This window comes from Aythya marila, assembly GCF_965140915.1.
Source record: "Aythya marila genome assembly, chromosome: 1".
Taxonomy (NCBI): Eukaryota; Metazoa; Chordata; class Aves; order Anseriformes; family Anatidae; genus Aythya; species Aythya marila.
In genome coordinates, this window is record NC_139042.1 from 184255808 (window position 1) to 184267534 (window position 11727).

The following is an 11727-nucleotide window of genomic DNA, read 5'->3' on the forward strand; positions in this document are numbered from 1 at the left end:
GACCTCTCCGTTCTTTTGCATCACCCACCAAGTATATCCAGGTCCCTGAGCGAAAACAATTCCACGAATAGGTTTGCCTTTTCCTGAGGCAGGAGTAGCCCAGACTGTTTTACCCAGCATATTTTTTACATGCACTACAGGAACTTTATCCCCATCTACAGTACGTAACAGGTTTGATTGGGCAGGTCCAGCTCGGTTGGTAGATCCCCTAGTATTGACTAACCAGGTGGCCTTTGCCAAATGCGTATCCCAGTTTTTGAACGTCCCAGCGCCCATTGCTTTCAAGGTAGTCTTTAACAGGCCATTGTATCGTTCAACTTTCCCGGAGGCTGGTGCATGATAGGGGATGTGATACACCCATTCAATACCATGTTCTTTGGCCCAAGTGTCTATAAGGTTGTTTTGGAAGTGAGTCCCATTGTCTGATTCTATTCTTTCTGGGGTGCCATGTCGCCATAGGACTTGCTTTTCAAGGCCCAGGATGGTGTTCCGGGCGGTAGCATGAGGCACAGGATATGTTTCCAGCCATCCGGTGGTTGCTTCCACCATTGTAAGTACGTGGCGCTTGCCATTGCGAGTTTGAGGGAGTGTGATGTAATCAATCTGCCAGGCCTCTCCATATTTATATTTCAGCCATCGTCCTCCATACCAAAGAGGCTTTGACCGTTTGGCTTGCTTGATTGCAGCACATGTTTCACAGTCATGAATAACCTGTGCTATAGTGTCCATGGTCAAGTCCACCCCTCGATCACGAGCCCATCTGTATGTTGCATCTCTACCTTGATGGCCTGAGGTGTCATGGGCCCATCGGGCTATAAATAATTCACCTTTATGCTGCCAATCCAGGTCCACCTGAGCTACTTCAATCTTAGCAGCCTGATCCACCTGCTGGTTGTTTTGATGTTCTTCAGTAGCCCGATTCTTGGGCACATGAGCATCTACGTGGCGTACTTTCACAGCCAGGTTCTCTACCCGAGCAGCAATATCTTGCCACAATGCAGCAGCCCAGATAGGTTTGCCCCTACGCTGCCAGTTGTTTTGCTTCCATTGCTGTAACCATCCCCACAGGGCATTTGCTACCATCCATGAATCGGTGTAGAGATAGAGAACTGGCCATTTTTCTCGTTCAGCAATGTCTAAAGCCAGCTGAATGGCTTTCACTTCTGCAAACTGACTCGATTCACCTTCTCCCTCAGCAGCTTCTGCAACTCGTCGCGTAGGACTCCATACAGCAGCCTTCCATCTCCGATGCTTCCCCACAATACGACAGGACCCATCAGTGAACAGGGCATATTTCTTTTCATTCTCTGGCAACTGGTTGTACAGTGGGGCTTCTTCAGCACGACCCACCTCCTCCTCTGATGATATCCCAAAGTATTTGCCTTCTGGCCAGTCCATGATCACTTCCAATATTCCTGGGCGACTGGGGTTTCCTATTCGAGCCCGCTGAGTAATCAGTGCAACCCACTTGCTCCATGTAGCATCAGTTGCATGATGCGTAGAGGGGACCCTTCCCTTGAACATCCAGCCTAGTACCGGTAATCGGGGTGCTAGGAGGAGCTGCGCTTCAGTACCGACCACCTCCGAAGCAGATCGAACTCCTTCATATGCTGCCAATATCTCCTTTTCAGTTGGAGTATAGCGGGCCTCAGATCCTCTGTATCCCCGACTCCAAAACCCCAGAGGCCGACCTCGAGTTTCCCCAGGTTCTTTCTGCCAGAGGCTCCAGGTGGGGCCGTTCTCCCCGGCTGCAGTGTAGAGCACATTCTTTACATCTGGTCCTGTTCGAACTGGCCCAAGGGCTACTGCATGGACTATTTCCTGCTTGATTTGTTCAAAGGCTTGTCGTTGTTCAGGGCCCCATTCAAACTCATTCTTCTTACGAGTTACTTGGTAGAGTGGGTTTACAATCAGACTGTAATTTGGGATGTGCATTCTCCAAAACCCCACAACACCTAGGAAAGTCTGTGTTTCTTTTTTGTTAGTTGGTGGAGACATAGCTGTTATTTTGTTGATCACATCCATTGGGATTTGACGACGCCCATCTTGCCATTTTATTCCTAAAAACTGGATCTCCCGTGCAGGTCCTTTGACTTTATTTTGTTTTATGGCAAAACCGGCTTTCAGAAGGATTTGGACTATTTTCTTCCCTTTCTCGAAAACTTCCTCTGCTGTGTCACCCCACACAATAATGTCATCGATGTACTGCAGGTGTTCAGGAGCTTCCCCCTGCTCTAGTGCAGACTGGATCAGCCCATGGCAAATGGTAGGGCTGTGTTTCCACCCCTGGGGCAGCCTATTCCAAGTATATTGGACTCCCCTCCAAGTGAAGGCAAATTGTGGCCTGCACTCTGCTGCTAGAGGGATGGAGAAAAATGCATTAGCGATATCAATTGTGGCGTACCACTTGGCTGCCTTCGATTCAAGTTCATACTGAAGTTCCAGCATGTCCGGCACTGCAGCACTCAGTGGTGGCGTGACTTCGTTCAGGCCGCGATAGTCCACTGTTAGTCTCCACTCGCCATTAGACTTTCGCACTGGCCATATGGGACTATTGAAAGGTGAATGAGTCTTGCTGATCACTCCTTGGCTCTCCAATTGACGGATTAGCTTATGGATGGGAATCAGGGAGTCTCGGTTGGTGCGATATTGCCGCCGGTGCACAGTTGTGGTAGCAATTGGCACTTGCTGTTCTTCGACCCTCAGCAACCCCACAACAGAGGGGTCCTCTGAGAGACCAGGCAAGGTAGATAATTGTTTAATGCCCTCTGTCTCTAAGGCAGCAATACCAAAAGCCCACCGGAACCCTTTTGGGTCCTTGCAGTATCCTCTTCTAAGATAGTCTATGCCAAGGATACATGGAGCATCCGGACCAGTCACAATGCGGTGCTTTTCCCACTCATTCCCAGTCAGACTCACTTCAGCCTCCAATACAGTCAACTGCTGAGATCCCCCTGTCACTCCACAAATATAGATGGGCTCTGGTCCTTTATAGCTCGATGGCATTATAGTACATTGTGCACCGGTGTCTACTAAAGCCTTATACTTCTGTGCGCGTGATGTGCCAGGCCATCGAATCCACACAGTCCAATAAACTCGATTGTCCCTTTCCTCCCCCTGGCTGGAGGCAGGGCCCCCCTAATCCTGGTCAGAATCTTCCTCGTTTCTGTGTTTGAAGGACTGTCTGCTGGAAGTTGGAGCAGCAAACTTTTCGGAGAATCCCTTTTTCCTGATTGTTTTCTTTTGCAACTCACGTACCCGTGCCTCTAGGGTCGCGGTAGATTTTCCATCCCACTTTCTCATGTCCTCTCCATGGTCTCGTAAGTAAAACCACAGGGTGGCACGGGGTGAGTACCCACCATATCGTCTTCCTTGTGTGGGTGAACGCCTACCCCTGACAGCTGAGACACTGCTTTGTACAGGTGCGAAGGAGAATAATCTCTCTTCAAGTTGGTGAACCTTTTCAGAAAGTTTCTCCCAAGTGTTCTCCTTTGGTCGGTGGGCACTGGTTGGTTCAGGTGGGGAGGACAATAGATTCTCTTCAAGTTGGTGAACCTTTTCAGAAAGTTTCTCCACAGCTGAGACGCAGGCCTGTAAGGAAGAGGAGAGACTTTCTTCGTACTGCCGGAGTTGTTTAGCCGCTTCACCCACTGTGGGTTCCTCATCCTCTTTCCAGGCCATTATTGCCAATGAGCTGGCATATGATGATGGTGCACTCCGTACAAACTTCCGCCACATGGGTCGTGTACACTTGACTTCATCTGGATCTGTGGATGTTTGTTTGAGGTCTGGATCCTCATAAATCACTTCCCGTACGGCTAATTCCCTTCTCCATAGTGGTCCACTTGCCTGGTAGACATAAAATATCTTCCTTGAAGGGATACCTTTCCCTCACAGCTGAGAGGAGACGCCTCCAGAGGCTGGTGGGTCGTGCTCCATCTGCAATTGCTTTGTCAATGCCGGCGTCTCGAGCAAGGGATCCCAGCCGCTTGGCTTCCCTGCCGTCTAATTCCACACAATTGGCTCCAGAGTCCCAGCACCGGAGCAGCCAGGTGACAAGCTGCTCACCTATACAGCGACCAAAATCTTTTCGCACATCTCGTAGCTCGCGCTCGTTTAGGCTTCGGGTAGTTACTGTTGCTCTTTCGGCATCCTCATCTTCCTCCTCCTGAATCCTTGACGGCCCAGCGTCGTCATCATCTTCGTCATCTCTATACTTAGTTTTGGCAGAAGCCTTACCTGGATTGGCAGAAGACTCTCTGCGTTCTAAACGACTTGAATTTCTATACCATATTTTCACCTTCTCTACAGGGGCAGCTTGCACTGCTACTGCTCGTTTCTCTGACTTTGTTACAGGGTCTGCCACAGGGGTTGGAATGCCCTCTGCAGGGTCAACTTGCACTGCTACAGCTCGTTTCTCTGACACGGCCACAGGGTCTGTCACTAAGTTGACAGCAGTATCAATGGCAGCTCGATAGGCATGAGCCAGGCCCCAGCACGTTACAATGATTTGTGTTACTTTGGAACTGCCAGAATCATTACACCTTTTTTTCAAGCATTCTGCCAGTTTTTGAGGATTTTGCCATTGTTCAGGGGTGAATTTCCAACACACTGGGGGTGCCAACTGCTCTAGATGCCTGCCCATATCCACCCATACTCCCTGCCACCCACAACTATACTGCCTCCGGGCAGATCTCCGGATGAGCTTCATAAGTAGTTGTTTAACTTTAAGCAGAATCTGAAGTGCATTCATGAGGCAGAACAACAAGACTATGGTATTCTGAGTATTCCAGAAATATTCAATATCTTGGAGAGCTATTGTGACAAGCTCAGGGGATAAGAGGGTGGTGAAGGAGGAAGGCAGAGTGACCCAGGAGGATACAGGGGTGGTGAAGGAGAAAGGGAGAGTAAGCAAGTAAGGAAAAATATCCTCCCCTTTCCCCTCCACAGATTGACTCTCTAATGGAGAAAAACAATAGGTATAATTGCTAATAGTTCCCAAGATGCTGTTTCCAAAGTACAGAGTCCACGATGTTACTGAGTATAAATACCAAGTTAGAGTCATGACCAGATATCTTATCGTCTCATAAGCCATTGCTATAACACTTAGTACCATAATGGTCTGAAACCAGGGCCCGGAGAGGAGAAACAACACTACAGAGAGCAAATACGGAAAATAATGTACTATAATACTCAATTTGGAAAACAGGCGCAGCAGAGTTGTGATTAAAGCAATCAGCATCATGACAAGTGACTATTAAGCAGGTCTAATCCTTCCACCAATTTTAGTTTAACACACTCTGATCAGATCTGCCGTTATCTCAACCTTTCGGGCCCCACGTTGGGCGCCAAAAAGACTGTCGTGGTTTAACCCGACCGGCAGCTAAACACCACGCAGCCGTTCGCTCACCCTCCCCCCTCCCTCTCTGGGACGGGGGAGAGAAATGGAAAGTGAAGCCCGTGAGTTGAGATAAAGACAGTTTAATAAGACAGGAAAAAAAATAACAAAAATAATAATAACAATAATAATAATGATGATACAATGGTGATAATACGAAAGTAATAATAGTATGTACAAACAAGTGATGCACAATGCAATTGCTCACCACCCGCTGACCGATGCCCAGCCTAACCCCGAGCAGTCCGGCCCCCTCCCCCCGGCTAGCCACCCCTATATATTGTTTAGCATGACGTCAGATGGTATGGAATACCCCTTTGGCTAGTTTGGGTCACCTGTCCTGGGTCTGTCCCCTCCCAGCTCTTACTGCACCCCCCAGCCTGCCCGTTGGCAGGACAGAGCAAAGGCTGAGATGTCCTTGGCTTAGTATAAGCACTGCTCTGCAACAATTAAAGCATCGGGGTGTTATCAGCACTCTTCTCATTCTAAGCCAAAACACAGCATTCCACCAGCTACTAGGAAGAAAATTAATTCTGTGCTAACTGAAACCAGGACATGCACAAAGAGATTTTGAGAGACAGGCCAATAAGACCACTTTGCAGACAGCGTAGGTTGTGACTAGCATCCCAAAGAGTCCAGGAAAATTTGCGTTAATGCTTGCACCATACTGGGACACCCTGCTGTGTATATATATGCAAAGAGTTGTGTGGAAGAGTTCAGGCCTGTATAAGATGGACTAGGCAACTCCCAGACACAGATTAGATTTGTAGATGTATCTATCCATCACATAACATTACAAACAACAGCACAGCAGTCAGTTACATAATTTTGAAATATATTCAATTACAAAGCACAAGTGACCTTTCTAAGGAGACAACTAAATTCTGTCTTTCAAGCATACACAATAAAAAATATTTGGAAGGTTTTTCACAGCCTGTTTGGGCAAGCCTATTCACACTAGCACATACCCACTCTGCCAAGGCAAAGCAGTCTGCAAGATTACGACCTGAGATTTCAACACAGTCATGAGTTTCATTCCAAAGAATAATATCAATACAAAGTAATATTGTATGGTTTCAAAAATATTTACTGCTTTACTGAACTAAGACTTCATCTTTCTTAAATAAATATTTTTTTTACAGTTCTTTTCTTGCAGGTTTTTTTCTTGTCTAACTAAAAAAAAACAGTGTATAAGTGGCTAGAAACAGATTCAAAAAGTTAACTGATCTAACTTCACCCCTTAACAGTTTTAAGTATTTCCTGCAATGTAGCTATTCCAAACCCTTCTGCCAATTTTGCTGGAAAGACTCCACTGAAATTTTAACCGACCGTCATGATATTTTTCTTTATGAAAGATTATGGAAACATAAAGTATTTTAGGTCAATCCTCAGTTCTTGTGTCTGCCAGTCAAGGAGCTGGGTCTTTAGAGAACAGTTCTCTTCTGTAGGTGTTCTAAACCTTCAGCAGATACTTTTCTCCTTGCTGTCAGTAGCACTCAGGACTGCAAAATCCTCCTGCATTTGTTGTCCCTTCATTACATATGAGAAAGTAAAGGGCAGGGAGGTAAAGGGCAACTATCAGTATTAGCATCCTTAAGGGAATTAACTTGGGATTTCATTATGTTCACTAATGTGTTATCACCATCACTGTATATTGATTCTATTTCTCCTTGGCAGTAGTAATTAGATGACATTTTTCAGTGTATCCTTGTATATCCCTTAGTTTATAACTAATTAGGTATTTATTGATTAGTAATCAGACACAAACAGACAGTATGAAAATTAATGTGAATCACTACTTTGTATGTTGAGCAAACATTTTGTTTCTATGCACACGACTGTGGAGAAGGGTGTTCAGCTGCATACGTGGACCTCAAACAAGGTGCAGTGTCCTTTATCTGCCTTTGTTTTCATCTCAGGAAGCACATCTATTCAACAGAACTTCAAGATTGTGCAGAAGAAATACACCATATGTTGGCAATCTCCTTCTGGAGCATACTGCTCCCCCAGGCTACTACCAGGTTGAGACAAGATGATAGCCTGCCAGTGTCAAGTGATGGTTTCCTGAGGCAGGGACCTAATAACCCCTCATTTAAAAGGGAGGTTAAGGGAACCCTGTGGTTCCGTAATAACAGTATTGTTCATGCCACAACAAAGTAGGAAGTACCTCACTGCTGGGCCCAACTAGTAATTAATGGCACTGGACTAATTATATACAAACAGGCTGTCTGTAAATCCAATGCGTAGTTTAAGTTTTCATTCTGCATATACCAAACTTAGGTAACCAAACTAAAGAGTTCTTGAGTTAAAAACCTTAATCTGCCCTACTCTGTCAGTGTGACAATCCATGCTTAAGTGCTTCTTCACTCCTTTCTTCACTGGAGTATGAGAAAAATTATTAAGATGTCTCTTAATAATTTACTCTCTTAACTACAGAGGCTCTGAGGTTCCAGCCAGTAGAGGGCACGGCTGATGCACATAAACACCAAGGGGTGCAGTACAATGCTTTCACTGAGAGCTTCAGTACAGCCTTTCCATTATCCTTAGCAAAGCAGCTGCTTGACTCTTGCCTACTAAGGGAAGACCAGTGCCTAACCCATGCAGTGCCTTGTTAGCAGAAAAGATGTATAGTTTATTCTACTTTTTTTTTTTTTTTTTTTTTTTTTTTTTCCCAAACATCTGGTGTATCAGGCCAAACTTGAAAATACCAGAGTGAGACATCACTTCTCACGTTCTCCTCTCTAGAGACTTCATTCATCTGAAGACTTCTCATTAAGATCTACAGCTGTCACTAATACCCATGCTTACACTACAGACAATCAGATGTGATCTCTTTGGAAGTAGTCAGAACTAAAGATGTGAGACACAAACATCTTATATTGATCAAATGTTTGGATCTGTAGTGTTGGTTCAGGTCAAATTTTTCTGACCACATATTTATAGCATCATCATCATTTGAAACATAAGATCTATCGCTAAATTTTTTTATAGCACAAGTGAGTCTCTGCAATGGAGTTATCTACTTTATTACTGTTTCAGAGACAGAGCACTTCCAAGTCTCAATACCCTATGTGCTACATGTCACCATAACACAGCTACACTGTTCCCAAAGTGTGTAAATCTCAATAGACAAGACAGAAAAATGAAATATTTTATCAGTGGTTAAATGTTTCCCAGAGAGATTAAGTGGCTTGCCTAGAGTCACATGGGATAATGAATAGTGGCCTTCTGTGCCCCTGCTCAGGCTTTTAACTACAAGAACAAATGCCCTTTGAGATGCTCATTGTAGCAAGGTAGCAATATTTTTACAATATTCTATTATCAAACAGTCTGTAAACTAAAGAATTGCCTTTCACTGTCATATAGTTTATCACAAAAGTAGGAACATTATAAAAGATTTTAAAACAATATTACAGATCTTTGAACTTGGACAAATACTCCAAGATTTTTTAATATATTTCAATCCTCTAAATGCTGTAACAGATTTCAGTTGGTGTGTAAGCTGAATTAGTGTCTTAAAATTTACCTGCCTATACTCTGCTGGCCTATTACTAGGATATGATAGTTTTTTTTATTATTATTATTATTTATTTTTTATTTCCAGAATATGCTACTGTATCTGTAATATAGTTTCTTTAAGCTTGACTATGGGCCTTAAGGACTCCTTCATCATCGAAAAATTCTTGAAAAAATAGACTGCTCTATTTTATGTGAATATTCCCTCATGCAGTAATCAGAACCCCTTCATTCACAGAAACTACCCTTACAAATGGCCCGTCTTTAGTCCATACATTGCCAGCTGGGTGATGTGGATGAGGGAGAAATTCTTATATTTTCAGTTTGAATGCAGCCAGGAACATTTCATCTAGTCATTCAAAAATCAATAACTGCCTTGGCTGAAACAAGATTTTAAAAATAACAAGATTCATAACAGAAAAGAAAAGAACAGTGGTTTGCCTATGAATTATTTCCCCAAATCTGTTTACCCATCCAACAAGAATAGCCTATTTCCCACCTCAACTTTTCCACTCATGTCTCCAGTGATCCCCCTGCTTACATTTAGAGTAAATGGTAATCAGCTAGTTAATTTGTGACTCCTGGCTGAGGACAGTATGTGTATATTGAATGACCATTTTGCTGCTCCCAAGAAGCAAGTAAAATAGCTGATTTTGGTTACCTGCTCCTTCAGTGCTGGACCTGATCAAGTTCCTTCCTTCCATCGTGTCACCAAGTTTCAAAAAACTTTGAGAGCTGTACCATGCTCTGAAATTGCCTGAAGACACCACTACTGCCCCAGTTTTAAGAGCAGCATCTAAAATTCTAGCTTTAACCAAAAACACCAAAGCTTTTCATCTTGTAAATTAACTACACCATTTTCTATCTTAATTTCTTACCTAAGAAAAAGAGACTTATGAAGTTGTTTTGTCTACAACTTTACCAGCTGCCTGACCATCCATTTTCATAGTGCTTTTTAAACCCTAAGAACAACTTCAGTTACCATGGGCAGAAGCTTTAATCTGTCATGTTTCTACAAACTTCAAAAGAGGTAGTGGTTGATATGGGAGAAGAACATGAACAAGTTTCTCCACTGAATGAACTACAAGTATTCTATCTGGCAAACAACTTGGCCATTTTGTATTCTGTTTGCTGAAGGCAGTTAGTCTTGGGTGTATGCATAGCAGTGGATCAAGAAGGTAGCAGTGGAGACATGAAGACAGAGGAAAAGTGGAGTTATTGTAGAAAAGAAGGAGTTTATGGTTCTTAGCTCCTTAGGAAACTAAATTCACTAGTTGTTCTGCTTAGGACACAACTCTATTTAAGAAAAGTCATTGAAGTTATATATTTGTTGGCAGCCTGTAAGCTCCTCCCATGACTTCCCATATTGTTCATTTAGATTTATGAATCATTGAGGTTAATGCTTTCCCATTTTAACTTCACCCTATACTTAGCACTAAGGATTGAGACCAGTGAACTACCACAGTAAGAAGAAACACAAATAATTAGGGCAACTCCCATCTCTTGAGTGCAAACTCCAAAACTCAGAAAAACATAAGATTACACAACTCTTAACTGGAGTCGGTCTTAGGTATGAGCAAACAATTGTTTCAGTTGCTGAGCCACACAACCTCCAGTTTACTATGTTTATTCATAAGTATAAAAAGCTGTGAAAATAATGTTAGCATTAAAAATACGAATTCCCAATGACATAAGAATGGTCATATCAGATCCAATGATCGGTCTTTCTAGCCCAGAACCTTGCCCCCAAAACTGGGGAATCAAGAGTAATTAGGAAATAGCTTTAAGACAAAGGGACTATATCAGTATCAAGGGCAACACCTTATGCTAATGAAAAAAAAATAAAATAAAATAAAAAAGCCTCCTCTTATTTGTTTGGGACTTGCCACTTAGTTAATATGTGCTTTCCTTCAGACTTTAATAAGAGAAGCAATGAAAAACAATTTTCTAGAACTAACGTTGGGTGGCAAAGCCAGTTCCAGCACCCTATTTTCTTCTGAAAATGTTCAATTGAATTTACAAGGATAAATAAATATCTACCAAAAAAAAATCAAAAAATCACAGAATTACATTATGAGTCATTTTGACTGTATATATGACCAGGGCATGAAGAAGCATAAAAATCTTTCACCTTTACAGCTAGCCCAGAATCAATTGCTCTTGACAGTAATGTCACAACAGCTTCCAGTTATTGGATGGACATAACCAGGGAGCTTTGTCACAAACTGCATTTTGGAAAATGATGAATTCTGTTTTTAAATAGGCATGAAAAATGAATTTCTAAATGGTTTGATGAATTTGCTATGTCTCAAAGGTAGAAATATCCATATTACATTTTTGAAGTGCTTTGCTTATATCTGTAAAAAAGTTCATCAACCAATACCCAGCACTGTAACGTCCTAGAGTATCATGTATAATTTAAATGACAACTTCTGAGCTTGGCAGATGGATCCGGGTTAAGTGTTACCTCTGTAATTTTAGGGAAAACAAGCCTTTCTTTAATGCTGTGTGGCAAGACAGTATGCTAAATGTCACTTACCTAGTACAGGCAAAAGACAACTCCTTGTGATGCTGCATATCTTGTCACTGCCAGCTACGCAAAACAGCCATAACAGGCATCTCCTGTTGAGGCAGGGAAACATGTTAAGGGAGACTCTCCAAACGTTGTCAGAAAAGAACCCAAATAAAAACATGCTAAGCCTGGAACTGCCAGTCTGTCCCCATGCAGAGAACAATTTAGGAAAAGTCTTTTACGCGGAAAGTGGAAGCACGAGGGCTATGAGAACTGTCATCGTGGGAGGTGTAACTACAAA